At 43.0% G+C, this 16032-nt stretch overlaps 1 long non-coding RNA gene across 3 annotated transcripts in view; it reads right to left on the reverse strand.

Moving 5' to 3' along the window:
• Positions 1–920: 920 nt before the first annotated feature.
• The window catches only part of LOC118017881, a 25872-nt gene continuing 10760 nt past the window's right edge, over positions 921–16032 (reverse strand). For 2 of the 3 annotated variants that reach the window (XR_004681258.1, XR_004681256.1), the window contains 2 exons: positions 11628–11799; positions 921–2219 (listed from right to left, as the gene is read on the reverse strand). This is a non-coding gene — a long non-coding RNA (uncharacterized LOC118017881). The remainder of the gene's footprint in view (positions 2220–11627; positions 11800–16032) is intronic. The other variant, XR_004681257.1, reaches the window with a different exon arrangement.

Genomic DNA, 16032 nt, shown 5'->3' on the forward strand with positions numbered 1-16032 from the left:
AACAGCGAGTAGAATGGTGACTTCTAGCATCTGGGGGTTGGTGGAGGGGGAAGCAGAAAAGTATTAATCAAATGGTAAAGTTTCAGTTAGCAGTGAGCTTATACCAATGGTACACTTTAAAACTTGATAAGATCTTAGGTTAAATCTTCTGTTAAACCTTGGGGTGCCTGGGTGGCTCAGCTGGTTAAGCAGCTGCCTTCGGCTCAGGTCATGATCCTGGAGTCCCAAGATCGAGTCCCGCATTGGGCTCCCTGCTCAGCGGGGAGCCTGCTTCTCCCTCTCCCTCCACTGCTCCCCCTGCTTGTGCTCTCTCTCTCTCCCTGTCAAATAAATAAAATCTTTAAAAAAAAAAGAAAAAAGAAAATCTTCTGTTAAACCTTTGCTAAGATCTTATGTTAAATGTTATCACATACAAAAAGTAATAATAATTAAAGAGGGTGGGAGGAAACTTTTGGAGGTGATAAATATGTCTGGTATATATTGTGGTGGTTTCATGAATGTATACTTATCTCTAAACTCATCAAGTGGTATACATTAAATAAGTACAGCTTTTATATGTCAAAAAAGAAATAAACCAAATTTACATTAAGTGAGAAAAATTGTCCGTATCTCCCTTCATTTGGATATCATACAAACTGAGAGACTCCATCTTAACTTTCCATTGAGACCATCAGAGACTATTTTAGACTTCCTTATGTAAGAGTATGCAAATGGAAACATTGACAGATTATAAAAATATACATGATGAAAAGAAGGAAATCCATCTAGGAATTAGAGACGTATTTTCCTATAAAATATAGTTGCTGCAATTAAATACATTCTAGAAAATTTCTGATTCACGTTTTTGCCAAATTCTCAAGAGAACCTGACTCAACAAATCATGTAGTCATGAAATGATAATGAAAACATTAATAAATAATAAAATGGAAATATCCAAAATTATCTGTTAGTTGTGGTGAGTGGTAAGTATGTCGGGGTCCCAAATTTTTGAACCCTGTCTTGACACCTCCTTTCAATACCTTGGCAAAGGCCACCCCCTTAGAGTACATGTGCACAAGCGACTATTATGGGAAAATCATCCCCAAATCCTGATGTCGTCTATCCTCGTACGTTGGGCTAGGAAATATGACTTGCGCCTTGATGAGTCATCCTCCTGCCTGGTGGGACTTCACTCTGGTTCTTGCTTTATCTTTGAAGAGAAGGAAGCAAATTTTTTGAGTGGGAGGAGGACTCAGACTCCTCCTACGGTACCAGCTTGAAGAGGAGCAAGGAGGGAAGCCATTCAATAGGATACATCTAAAAAGACCAAGAGGCACCCGAGCATTTATCTTAACCCAGTACTATTGAAGCGATCTCTATCCTGACTAGAACTAACCAGCATCTCAGATCTCAGAGAAAGAGCACGAGTTCCCTCTAGTGGACAGAGCACAATCCTGCCTTCCCCACTAGGTGCTCCCCATACGCTTACCTGGGATTTTACTTCCCTTCTCCAGAAAAGGCGTGGGAGACTCCCTTACTGCTATGAGCATACCTCTCTTACAATACTTATCACAGGGCATTATTTGTTACAGCCCATCTCTCCCCTGCAGGTGTGAGCCCCGAAGGAAACCAGAAGATGTCATCTCCAAAAATGTCACTTTGACATCAAGATTATTTTGCGTTAAGCCAACCTAAAAGACAGCAGATGCAAAAAGGACACTCTGACCTTCCTTTTTATTCCTGAAAGCAGGAGATGAAAGTCCTGTGTGAAAGATGCCTCCCCTATAACAGAAGGAAAGAAAAATTCTTATCACCAGAGATGGAAGACTAGGCTGAGAGAAATCTGTACAAACCAACCTTGTTAAACTAACCCTTCCATCTCAGTCACTTCTCCACCATTGACTGTCCCAACGCTTTGTCTTTTCATGTTTCCACAATTTACTACTTTTGCTCAATTTAGTGTATGGACGTTCATCTCTAACTGCTTCTCTGGGTCTTCATTTTCCTGTGGGGCCTCCCATCTGCATGTGAAAATCTGTTTGCTTTTCTCCTGTTAACCTGTTTTATGTTGATTCAATTCTCAGGCCCAGCTGAGGAGACCCTAATGAGGGGAGAGGTCAAGTTTCACCTCCCCTACAGCCCTTGAGGGAAGCACCTGTCCTGAGGTCTTCTCCATCCTTTGTAACAGTGTCTGGAATACAGTCGGCCCTCAGCGATGGTACTTGGAGGAATGGAAGCATCTGTAAGAAACAAAAACTGTTTAACCACATTCCTATCTTGCAATGTTCAGTTATTTTTTCTACTTTCTCTTCTGTTCTTTTATCTCTGTCACATACTATAATTAGCATTTTATATGGCCCTTGCATATGCCATATTTCATGGAATTCTTACAGTTCTGTTGGGGGCATATATCTGTGCCTGCCTTTACTAGATGAGACAACTGACATTCATACTGGTGAACTGAGTAGTCGAAGGTCCCAGAGCCAGGCAGTTCGCCTACGGCCTTTTCTCTGTAGCCCCAGGACGAGCATTCAGGAGGCAGCAAGACAGGGATACTCCGAAGTGGATGCCCCAGCAGGCAGTCCACGAACCACAAGAGGTCACTAGGGGATAAAAGACCACAGTTTCTCTGAGCAGAATCTATCTGGCTGAACACACTAATTTTTAGGGTGTTTGTTAGCAATGGCAGGAATCATAGGGACTGAGTGATCTGAGAGGATACCAGAGTTCTGGATTGATTGTAGACATTGATTTGCCCAAGATGTAAAGGAAAACAGTTCTTTTGCCAATCATTCCAACAGCTGTTGTTTTAGGAATTATCTTGTCATCATAGAAAGCATGAATAGAAAGAAGTGGTTAAGCACCAGGGCGTGGGAGTCATATCTGCTGGGGTCATGTCTCAGCTCAGTATGACCTTGGGCAAGTTACATAAGCTCTCCACTTCCTCATCTGGAAAATGGTGAGGATGAGGAAAATACCTAGTAATTGAAGGAGGTATGTAACGTGCTTGGTTCGTGTTAAAGGCTAAATAAATGCTAGTGGTTCTTGTGTCCGTGGTTGATAGTGGAGGGGACGTGAATTCACTTCGGGGCCCTTTAAGTTTGAGGTGGTGGAACATTAAAATGGAGACGGACCAAGAGCAGAGTGAAGTGCGTGCAGTCACAAGTAGCTTACGGAGGGGATTAACCAGATATACTCTCTGGGTTATGCAATCTGGAAGTATGTTTTGGGGTCTTTTTTTTTTAAGATAGATTCTATTTTATAAACAGTAACACGTTTTTATAAGAACCTTCAGGAAGTGCTACTATAGACATGGATCAGACATGAAGAAAAAGTACATGAGTATAATTAAATGGTATCTATGAGATGCCAAAATATTTAAATGAGGAGATGAGGAAATAGGAGGTTATCTGGCTGACATTTGGCATCATGAGAAATTTCTAAAAATACTTTAATATTCATTTATTCATCCTCATCACATAGCTGCTGCCTTTTTAAAAAAGATTTTATTTATTTGAGAGACAGAGAGAGAGCACCGAGGGAGAGTGCGAGGGAGAAGCAGACTCCCCGCTGAGCAGGGAGCCCGCGCAACGTGGCGCTCGATCCCAGGACCCCGGGATCATGACCTGAGCCGAAGGCAGACGCCTAATGACTGAGCCACCCAGGGCCCCCTAAACTATGATTAATTCTAATAATTATTCCATCCAAGCAGACAAACTTATCATCTACAAATAATGAACAGTTTTGTTTCTTCATTTCTAAACTTCATACTTTTTATTCTTTCTTGTCTTAATTCACTGGCTAGGACAATACTGAACAGAAGTGGTGATACCAGGGACCTTTGTCTTACTTCTTATCCTAAACAAAATTTTTCCAGTATTTCACCAATAACGATGATGCTTGCTATTGGTTTTTCATAGATACTTTTATTAAAGGGCAGTTCCTTCTGTCCATAAGTCTTGAATCATGAGTTTTGTCTGACAACGTCCTCTAAGAGATGATTATTTTCCCCGTTTAATTTGATAATGTAGCCACTTACATTATTTGATCTTCTCATGATAAACTAAGTTTGCAGTCCTGAGATAAACCCATGTCATGGTACTTGTTCAAGTTATTGTATTCAACTGGCTAAGATTTTCTTCAGAACTTTCCCATCTATGTTCACTAAAGAGATTGGCTGTAATTGTCCTCTTTCATCCTATCTTGTCAGGTTTTGGCTGCAGGTTTATGGAAGTCTCATAAATAAGTTGGGTAGTGTCCCCTCTTTCTGTACTCCAGAATGGTACTGACTCAAATCAGAAGCATTTGTTCCATGGTTCATACAAACCAATAAAATTGTGTGACCTTAGAATTATCCTTGTGGTAAGATCAACTTCGGTTTCTATTTCTTTAATGATTATTTTATTTTCTTCTTGAGTCTTTTTTGTTAGTTACATTATTCCAGTAATTGCTCATTTTAGCTAGGTTTTCAGATACGTAGGTAACAAGTTTCTTTCTTTTTTTTTTTTTTTTAAGATTTTATTTATTTTACACACACACACACAGAGAACACAAGTAGACAGAGCAGCAGGCAGAGGGAGACGGAGAAGCAGGCTCTCACTAAGGAGAGAGCCGGGCTTGAGGCTGGATCATGACCCCAGCCGAAGGCAGATGCTTAACCAACTGAGCCACCCACGCACCCCAGTAACAAGTTTCTTGAGATCCTTCTTGCCTTTTTAATACCCTTCCTTTCATTCTTAACATTGATAAAGGAAAAAAGAAGACGAGTAAACAGTCTTGGCAAAGGGTTTGCCATTTTATTCATCTTCTCAAAGAATCAACTTCTACCTCTATTTTGTTTCATTTGTTTCTACTCTTATCTTTTCTTTGGGTTTATTTTGTCTTTCAACTTGAGTAGCTTAGCTCAATTTTCAGTCTCTTTGCTATTGTGATATAAACATTTAGAACAAAAAAAATGAAATGTCTTTTACTTTAAACTTTTTTTTTTAATAAAGATTTATTTATTCATTTGAGAGAGTGAGAATGAGAGAGAGTACATGAGAGGGGGGAGGGTCAGAGGGAGAAGCAGGCTCCTCGCCGAGCAGGGAGCCCGATATGGGACTCGATCCCGGGACTCCAGGATCATGACCTGAGCAGAAGGCAATTGCTTAACCAACTGAGCCACCCAGGCGCCCCTACTTTAAACTTTCTGACTCTACATTTCAACTGTGTCTCTTATAAACAGCATATCCTGATTTTTTTAAAAAAATCCAGCATAGGAAATTTATTAATTGGAGACCTTAATCTATTCACAATTATCACAATTGAGTTTTTGTATTTATTTCTACCACCTTATTTTGCACTATCTCTTCTTCCATTTTTGTTTCCCTCTTTCTCCTTTGTTCCCTTTTGGGGGGTGGAATACGTCTTCTCTCCTTTATTCTTGAAGCATACATTCAGTCTGTTTTGGAAGTCAGAGAGGATGATGTATATCTGTATCTTCACCTACATTTCTATCTGCCTGCCGACGCACGGTTTATATGGTTGCCCTTCCTCTGCTCGCGCACGGATGTGCGCGATTCGCTCACATAGATACCGCCTGCTCGGGGACGGTCCTACGGGCTTGACGCCAAGACTAAGTCGTCAGGCGGCTCCGCTTACTGCGGCCCCCGCAAGTGTTGGCGCGACTGCCCCTGGCATCCAACTCTGCAGGCTCTGCTTCCGCCGGGGCCACCGCCTCCTCGTGCGCCCCCTGCAGGTCGTCCGGCCTGCTCCCCGCAGACATCGGGGACGCGCAGAAGGGCAGCGCGCTCCCTGCAGAAGGCCTGGGCCCTGCCGTTCGCTCCCCCTTCCCTGCTGCGGCGCGCCCCCCGCCCCCCCTGGCACGGCGACAGCCCCTCCCCCCAGGCGCCACCTGCCGGGACAGAGACCCCCCCCGCCACACCCACCTCGGCCCCACCTTCCCTACTGGGTCCCACAGGTCCTGCAGCCCGAGCCCGCACCTGCTGCCCGGCTCAGGCAGGGTCCCCTCCTCGCACCCGGCCCGCCAGCCGCTCCTACAGGCGCCCCGCGCGGCTGCCTTGCCCCAACGGAAGCTAGTGCTTCAGCGTTCCTTCTGGTGTGAAGCCAGACCATTTCCTAAAAACGAGTATCTCACACCAAAAAGCAGTATCACGCTTAACAATAAAACGCTGGTAGATTGCCATGAAAAATAATTTAGAAATAAAGAAGGCCACTATTAGCACAAAATTTTAGCCTTTGTCTGTAAGTTCTAACCAATGTATAAGAGGCTATTGAAAAGGACTATGGCAGTATTTTATTATTTGTACCAGATATCATTTCTCTTAGAGTAGGATATTTAAAATGGAAGAACGTCAACTGAAAAACTATTAGAACTAGTTATGAATGTCAAAAAGAAGGTAAGTTACTAAAGAGCTTTTCTATAATGAAAGAAATGGATTTTCTAAGAGCAATCGTTAAGTTAAAAATATAAAGGAAAAATATCTCACTTAACACAGCAACATAGCATAAACTTAACAAGAAATGCATAGAGCCAATTATCACAAGAACTATGATAATTTTGTGAATACAAAATAAATAGAGGTGCCATTTCATCTTTGTTGATGCTAAGTTCTAACAACACATCAATTATTTCCTATAATTTCGATCAGAATGTCAAATTGAAAATTTCACAAAACCCTGCTAAAGTTCACTTGGAGAATTAGAAGATAAGAAGAACGAAGAAATCTTTGAAGAAGATTGTAGGGGAGGTCATCTAGATATTTACATGTATAATAAAGTAATTAAACAGCGCTGAGTACTACAAGGAAAAAGTAAAATGCATTCATAGAAAAATAGCATAATATGTGTGTGCTGTGCATGCATATACATATATGTATTTTTTTTTAAGATTTTATTTCTTTATTTGAGAGACAAAAAGCAAGCATGAGCAGGGGGAATGGCAGAGGGAGAGAAAAAGGGAGAAGCAGACTCTCCCCTGAGCAGGGAGCCCAACGCGCTCGATGTGGGGCTTGATGCGGGGCTCGATCCCAAGACCCAGGGATCATGACCCTAGATGAAGGCAGACACTTAACCGACTGAGCCACCCAGGTGCCCCTACATATATGTATTAATCAAGTATATTATGAACAGTACCTCAAAAGAATGCTGAATTTTTTTAGAAATAGTATCCAGATTAAGGTAACAGAACTCTTCATCATGGCGGTCCAACATTTTTGAACACCCTCTGACCTTTCTCACTTTGTAAACAAGTCCTGCTTTCCCAGGAAAATCCATAAATTGGGCATATGACTTAGGTCTCCATTGCCCCTACCCTGCCCCAAGACACCCAATGTGGAAAAGAGCCACGTGAGGAGGCATGTTCCAGGAGAGACTGTTCTTCTGGGACGTGTGGTGTCAAGATCGTTTGCTCTTTTGTCAGAGCTGCAGGTGTCTCAATGAGTCAGTTTTTTTTTTAAAGTTTTGGGGTTTTTTTTGTTAGAACCATCCCACGGTGTGGTCAGATGTGCTGACCATGCCTGTCTTGTTCTTGGCTGTGTATTGTAGCCTACAAGTCTAGTTCTCTGGCCCTCACAGAGGTCTGTGAGATACCAAATATCCTTTAACAAATCCCTCTCTGCTTAAGTTGGAGTAGTGTCATGGGCTGAACGTTTGTGTCCTCGCAAAATCCATATTCCTAACCCCCAGCGTAATGGTATTAGGAGGTGGGGCCTTTGGGAAGGTGGAGCCTTCATGGATGAGATTAGTGCCCTTACAAGAAGAGACAGGGGAGAGCTTGCTTCCTTTCTCTCTGCTCTCTTCCAGGTGAGGGAGGATACAATGAGAAGACAGCCATCTGCAAACCAGGAGACATGTCCTCACCACACCCTGGATCTGCCAGCACCTTGATCTTGGACTTCCCAGCCTCCAGAACTGTGAGAAAATAAATGTTTGTTGTTTAAACCACCCAGTCTATCATATTTGGGTATAGCAGCCCAAGCAAAGACAAGTTGAGTCTGTTATTTGCATTTAAGAACATGCATGAAGAACGTTAAGAAGATGCATGGTTGGAACCCCTGGGTGGCTTAGTGGGGAAAGCTTCTGCCTTCAGCTCAGGTCATGACCCCGGGGTCCTGGGATCGAGTCCCACGTTGGGCTCCCTGCTCAGCAGGGAGCCCACTTCTCCCTCTCCCTCTGTTCCTCCCCCTGCTTGTGCTCTCTCTCTCTCTGACAAATAAATAAATAAAATCCTTAAAAAAAAAAAAGAACATGCATGGCTCATACACTTTACTATTTGGGGGAAAAATACATTTAAATTCCTGCTTCACTATTTGGGGAAAAATACATTTAAATTCCTGCTTCAAACTATTCACAAAAATAAAATACATCTGGATTAATGAATAAAATGTAAAAACACACACCCATACACACACATAAAACCAAACATACATTAAAACACCAAAAAACAAAGATAAACCTAAACAGAACTAGCCAAACTAATAACAGTGAACTAACTAACCACTATGGTTCAACACTTGATATGAGTAGATCAAAAATATGAATGAACTAGCAGGCAATGAGAGATGGAAACGTGGTCAGTTAAGTGGTTTCACAACATTAGAAGATAAAATTAACTGACTGTCCAGGAGAAGCACAACTCTTCTTAGTTCTCAGGTCAGGCAAGAATTTTTGTCTGTGCACTTCATACCGAGCACAGGCCGTGAGGGGATTATTGGACAATGGCCTGAGAGTGAGTAGCACGGACTGATTTCTGGTGATGGCCCCCAGGCAAGTCAGAGCATGACACACCAAAAGCACATTAGCGCTATTCACCCAAAACAGTTCCAGCAGGAAAGGTATGCAATTGCCTGGGTATGCAATGTGCCCATTCTCTATACCTCTGACATTATCAAACTGGATGGACTGCATATTCTTCCAGGGATCCTCTCCTGATGTTTCTTTCAGGCGATCTTTCCAATAATTAAGGGACTTAAGCCCAAGTTTATACTCCTTTGCTGTAGAACAAAGATCTCTCTCTCTCTCTCTCTCTCTACATAATCAAGATAGTCATGGGGCAGGGCCTCTCAGAGGCCATGGGAGATCCAAGCTACTTCCCTATTTTTCAGCTTCCAGTAAGTATATTAAAAATGAAGAAATGGCAAAACCAGAGTTAATTTGCATGCATATGTTTAGCATGTTAATGCTTTGGATACACACATATAACAATAATTTTGTGTATAACTCATTTGGTGATAACGTCAAAACTGAATTTGAGGCCTTTCTTGAATGTGAAGCTCAGATCTTCCTGGTCTTCTGGTGTTGGTCCTGGTTAAAGTTATATTCCCAAAACTTATAGTCTTTATGTTAATAGCCAAGTAGTTCTAGGTTTGGCTAGATGCCCTCCTTGGCCAAGATAAAAAACCATTGATATATACCTAATGAAAACAATGCTGTTCCTGACTTTATAAGCAAACATGTAAAAACCACACTAGTGTGGGCTTGATTTTTAAGACCCCCTTTAAAGGGGGTCTATGAACAAATAATTTAAAGTCAGAATCGTGCAGATCTTCCCTTGCCTTTCTTCCAGGCCATGATTAACTAACAGGGTCACAGTCTGTCCTTGTCATGTCTAGCTCAAGAAAATGAAATTACATCATCTGGGTACAAAGGAATACTTGTCCTTTGTTCACTCTTCTCTGGTGTTTTCTGGTTCTGTTCCACTCCCACATTCAGAGCAGTAGGGCACAGGGAAAACAGGCCCATGGGGGGATTGCTCCTCCTTGCAGCCTGGCACCCACCTCCATCCAAAACACATACCTGAAGTTCGATCTCAGAGCTGGAAAACCTCGACCCTCTCACTTCTGGTCAGCAGGTCTGCGTTTGGATTCTTCCCTGACCACCTCAGAGAAAGAGATGACCCTCCTCTGAACTCACAAGGGGGCTTGCCTCTCTTGTGGCCCTCACCACAACCTTGGAATATGCTTACAAGAGAAACCAAAATTGTGATGTAATGCCAAACACCCCTGAAGGAAGGTGGAGCGGGTTGGAGAAGTTTCAGGGTTTCTGAGTGGCTTGTCCCAGCAGAGCATAGGGCTCTGTCTGACAGCCCAGAACATTGATTTTTTGGAGATACAAAGGTCTGGAGGTGCATGGTGGGGTACTGCCTCAACCTACTGGTTGAGTAAAAACAAGTCAGACTTCTAAGGACAACCTGAGAGGGAGGAAATGAGCAGGGGACATGGCAGAGGAGAGAAGTAGAGCCTCCAGCAGTGAATGGAACAGCCCGCCTGGGTGTGGGGGTGTTTCAAAGGACTTTTATTTATCTTTATTTATTTTTAAAGATTTTATTTATTTATTTGACAGAGAGAGACACAGCAAGAAAGAGAACCCAAGCAGTGGAGTGGGAGAAGGAGAAGCAGGCTCCCCGCTGAGCAAGGAGCCTGACGTGGGGCTCGATCCCAGGACTCTGGGATCATGACCTGAGCTGAAGGCAGACGCTCAATGACTGAACCACCCAGGCACCCCTCAAAGGACTTTTAGGAACAGGGATGACTAATGTTCAATTTTAAATTGTATGTCTTCTTTGGAAAAATGTCTATTCATGTCTTATGCCCATTTTTTAACTGGGTTATTGGTTTTTTGGGTATTGAGTTTTATAAGTTCTTTATAGATTTTGGATACCAGCCCTTTATCAGAAATGTCATTTGCAAATAGCTTCTCCCATTCCACAGGCTGCCTTTGAATTTTGTTGATTGTTTCCTTCACTGTGCAGAAGCTCCTTATTTTGATGAAGTCCCAATAGTTTATTTTTGCTTTTGGCTCCTTTGCCTCAGAAGAGGTGTCCAGTAAGAAGTTGCTATGGCCGATGTCAAAAGGGTTACCGTCTGTGTTCTCCTCTAGGATTTTAATGGTTTTCTGTCTCATATTTAAGTCTTTAATGCATGGCCATCTCTTTATTCAACTCTCCTCCTTCATGCCCCTTTATGCTTTCCACAAATCATATTGCCATTTTCTTCCATCTCCTCAGGCCTGTTTCTACCTCTCTCTTCATCTCTTTCAAGGGATAAGTCACACTTTCAAACTTTGGATACCATACGGGGTGAAAAAAATCTTTCCTCATCTAAAGCTCCCCACTACTTTCTGGGGGGGAGTGTTACTCTTCTTGGGTGTGGGTACGCCACTTTTGAGATGAACTCAGGATCCAGCTTAATTTTTCTGCCTATTAAATGAGGAAAGCTTTTGACGTTGGGTATTGTGGGAGCAAAAGTTTTAGAGTGACTCTTCTTTGGTGACTGAGAAGGAAAAGGGAATTTGGAGAATGTAGGAGAAAGGGATGATAGCAACTGTTATTTATCCAGTAATTAATTTTTGCCAGGCATTATGCATAACCCGTTTTGTTCACCATCATTCAATCCAATCCTCCAACAATGTTGTAGTTTATGTTTTATTATTTTCCTTTCACTGCTGAGGAAACTGAGGCTCAAAGAGCTTAGAGGACTTGGCCAAAGTAACACAGTGAGGAAGTCCTGAGCCAGAATTTAAGAGGAAGTTCTATTTAACTTCAGAGTCCAGATTCTTAATGATGAAAAAATATTGACTTGCCACAAAATTTTATGTCTGGATGTTCAGAAAGGCACAAGGTTGAGTTTGTAGGTAACTGGATTAATTACCTGGGAGGCTGAGTGACCCTGTTCTTCATTTTGTCGGGGAGTAGATGGCTGAGGTGGTCACAAAGCAATGGACTGGTCCACTCTTTGCAGATGCTGGCTGGTTGCCTGCCCCTCAGAGTCTGAGCCTTTTGTCCAGCTTTCCAAGATCTGGTCAGCCTGGCACTCTTCATTCCTATGGGATGAAGCAACCCAAGGGGTAGGGGAATAGGAGACAGGTAGTTAGAACTACCCAGGTTCTTTCATACACACCAGTATTTTGAAGATTTTTCTTTTCTTTTGAAGATTTATTAATTTATTTGAGAGAGAGAGAGAGAATGAGAGCAGGAGCTCGAGCAGGAGGGAGGGGCAGAGGGAGAGAGAGTCCTTCAAGCAGACTCCCTGCTGAGCACGGAGCCTGATGCCCTGATGCCCAGCTTGATCCCAGGACCCTGAGACCATGACTTGAGCTGAAATCAAGAGTCAGATGCATAACCAACTGGGCCACCCAGGTGCCCCAGTATTTTGAAGATGTCTAGTCAAAAAATAATCTATTTTAACAATAATTCCCAAAAGAAAACATTTTTATGGTCTGAGTTTCTTATATTATTGTTTAAAACCATTTACTTTGTTTTAGGACAACCATGTGTGTTAAAAAAAACATGGAATTTCAGAGGAGAAGACCATAGAACATGGCCTTCGCTAGAAGGGATCCCTCCTTCACTGCAGAGATGATGAGTTCAAGGCCCTAGGATGGCTTTAAAATCACAGATTGATATTGAAGTCCTTGCCCTGTTACTTACTAATGGTGTGACCTTGAGCCAGAGATAGGACCAACTCCTTCCCCTCCAAAACAATGCCTAGCCAGCTGAATGATGTATTCTATGTATTCCAAAGCACTCACTTAGATGCTATCGCTCACTCAGTGGGACCACATGGAAAAGTTATACAGGGGTGGGATTCCTAGGCCCACTTTGCACATCACGTATGGGAGGCTGAGAGAACGTGGTTTCCTTTAGTCCCCTAGCTAGCCAGGGGCAGAACTAGACCACCACCTAGATCTTGTGCCTCCCTCTCTGTGCCTCTTTCCACTGGTGCACAATGCCTACCCACCTAAAGGCCAAACAGTTCCACCAAAGAGATAAGGAATAGTGAAAAAAATACAGGCTGGGGGTCATAAATGACATAAGTAACTGACAATCCTGATTAGATAGTGAGGGAAAAACTGGACTTTGATATGATTAAGCAAAAGGCAAAGAGAAAACACTGACAAGGCAGTAAACAACTCGCTAGGAGGGAATATGGGACAATGGGGGCTGGTGGTCACTGCTGACCCCAGTGTAACTCTTTCCTGTCAGATAACTACTGGTCACTCATCCTGAAAGTCTGCAGCCCCGTCCTTTCTGCCTCTGCCTCTGCAGCGTCCTAACTGCACATACATGTTTCCTCAGACAAGGCAAACCTTGTTCTTTATCACATTCAGGCTTTAGTTGTCTCTAGTCTCAAGGGGGTGGTATTTCTAAGCCCTAGAATTTAGATCATCTTAAGTTCTCACTGTCCCTCTGTGCATAGGTCTTACAGTCTCACGAACTCGATCAGATGCTATGGAGCACGATTTAGCCATGGAGCAGTCTGGAATATCTAGACTTTTCTTTCATGTTACTTCATGGAGTCTTCATTGGACACCACCACCACCACAACTTGGTACTTTTTTAATATGCATTCTGTTATTTGGTTTGATTTGATTTGATTCTCCCCTCAACTTTCTCTTCCCACTTCTTAGATTAGAAGCCTCTTGACAACAGGCCAGTCTTATTCATCGTGTATTCTCTACAAAACTATACTCTCTGCGAAATGCCTCTGGAGCTAACCAAATGCCTTATACATAGAACCTCAATAAAAATTTTGTGAACCATGCTGAAATAACACTAGCTCCATCCCTATGACCAAAATAATGACTGCTGGTTTCAGGGTGCTGGAACTAGCCCGACCCCCACAGCAGATTTCAAGACAATAAGGAAACATCTGCACCACAGATTAGAAAAGAGATTTTAAAATGCCATATTGACCCAACCATGGATCTTCCTTGCATCGTGTAGATGTGGCCCCTTTTTACGAAAGGTCTTCCCCTATAATATTACTAAGCCTCTACTGATTGTAACTCTATGATCCAGGAGATTTACTGGCATGTACAAGTTTGTTTGTGAACTCAGACGTCATAGTGCTCACGAATACATTGAATCGTGGCCCGTCATATTCAAATCAGAACTGTCTAGAGTGGGGTGGGGAGTGGAAAATAAACATGGCAGTTGTTGGAGGTATTGACCCTAATGCTCACAAATGACATCATCTTATTTTTGCCTGTTAGGAGAGTCTGCAGTTGGAGACCTCTAAACCAGAACTATGCATTCAGATTGGGCCATTTAATAAAAATGTACTCTGTGCTACACCCCTCACCATATGTCGTTTCATTCCTGCTTCATAATCAGTTTTGGATGGAGGCATGACCAGCCCATTTGACCAATGGCAACACTGAGGGTCAGAGAGGTTGGAGGATTCCCCAGTGTTTCACAGCCCCCGGGTCCCATGCTCTTTCCACATATCATATCATATCTCAGTTTTGAACATATTGCTAAGTTAAGAGACTTTAAAAAAAACCACCCAACCCTGCAAGCAGTCTATGTTGCTCCAGGGTTGCTGTTTCTCTAAGCTCCAGGAAGCCTTGCCCTTGCTTTCCTGCACTTTGAGTTTCATCAGCACATCCAAGCCCGGAGGTGGCCAAATGCTGATGCTACGGGAGCCACGGCACGTGGCACCAGAGGCGAATGTGCTCACGCTCCTCTGACACACTGGCCAGGCTGCTGTCCACGTGAAATGATACCCCAGCAAGAGCAGGGCCACCCAGGTCTGCCGACGCAAGGCATTCTTCCCTGATGAATGCAGGTTTAATGTCCAAGGTTATAAACTGCTGGGAGGGGGAGAGGGAGAGGGCTAATCTTACCTTTTGGTGGAAGCCAAAAGGTAAGCAGCCCTGCTTTAGACCATTGGCTTGGAGGAAACAGGAGTCCCCGTGTACCCGTCCTGTGACTCCAGGCAAGTTACTTGCCCCCCCCCCCCGAACGAGAGTTTCCCCACCCAGAAAACAGGAGTAATAAACCTCTCCTCAGAGGGGTGCTGAGATGGCAGATCACGTGTAAAAAGAACCAGAGGCATCCTAACACCTCAAAAAAAATAGCTACTATTATTGTTATTGCTGTCATTGTTATAACAAGAATAATTCGTGCTGCTAGCATAAGTAAAACTGTTTCTACCACGCATCTCTTGGCAGGTGGCATGTTTTAGTCACGATTCTGACACTCCAACCTTGACTCCCGACAGCTGTTGCTAGCCCTGCTCTCCATTGTATCATCACTATCCTCCATATTCTTCCTCCATTCTCCTTTGACAAAAATCAAATCTGATGAAACTCACATATCCCCCAGATCAGGCCATCTTGGTCTGATCAGGGGCTTGCATGAGCATCAGGTGGAGATGGGGAAACCAGAAAGTGTGCCTTCAGGGGGCACATGGAGTCAAGCATGTTGATGACCTTTACCTGGCCTGGCCCTTTGCTCTCCTTAGGACAGGTCTTGGCCAAAACTTCCGTTGCCAAATGGGCCTCAGTTTTGTGTTTCAAACATTTCAATTTCCTTTAATAATCATGTTCTATGTCTAATGCTCCCCCACTTTTAGAAGCTGTCTGAGCCTAAACTCTATTAAGACAACTTAGTTTTCTGCTTCTTTTTCCTTCATTCCATTGACAGTTCACTTATTAGAGCATCACACCCTATGCCATCAAGCACTTTGATTTTTAGGGTGTTTTTTTCCCTTCCATTTTATGAGTTATCCCAAAGGAATATAGTCCTGAGAATTTTATGCTTTCCTATGATCATGGTCATTCATTACTTTTAGATTTCCCCAGAACCTTTATTTGCCTCAGGAAGAAAATTTTATTTGCCTTCTCTTGACCTAGATTTTGGTTTAGTGCTCAGGGGAAAAAAAAAAAAATCCCTGTAAAACTAACCCTTACCCAGACAGTGCCATAACTAGGGAAGCTGGTAGCTTACAGCAATCACTTTGAGTTTTAGTTTAGTTTAGTTTTTTTTTTTTTTTTTACCACGTTAAAGACAAATGCATAAAGGGTGAGAAAGAGTGAGAATGGGGTGGATACAGTGTGTTCTGGTATTATCAACATCAGGGGGCCTAGCTTGGTTTTGGAGGACAAGGAGGGATCTCATGCCTACTGTGTGCAGGCACTCTACAAACTCATTTAATGCTCTTGTGAAGTTGAGATCCCACTTTACAGAGGAGGATATTAAGGCCTGGAGACATAGGAAGGAAGGAAGGAAGGAAGGAAGGAAGGAAGGAAGGAAGGAAGGAAGGAAGGAAG

This window comes from Mirounga leonina, unplaced genomic scaffold (genome assembly GCF_011800145.1).
Source record: "Mirounga leonina isolate KUSES-001 unplaced genomic scaffold, KU_Mleo_1.0 Mir_170, whole genome shotgun sequence".
Lineage (NCBI taxonomy): Eukaryota > Metazoa > Chordata > Mammalia > Carnivora > Phocidae > Mirounga > Mirounga leonina.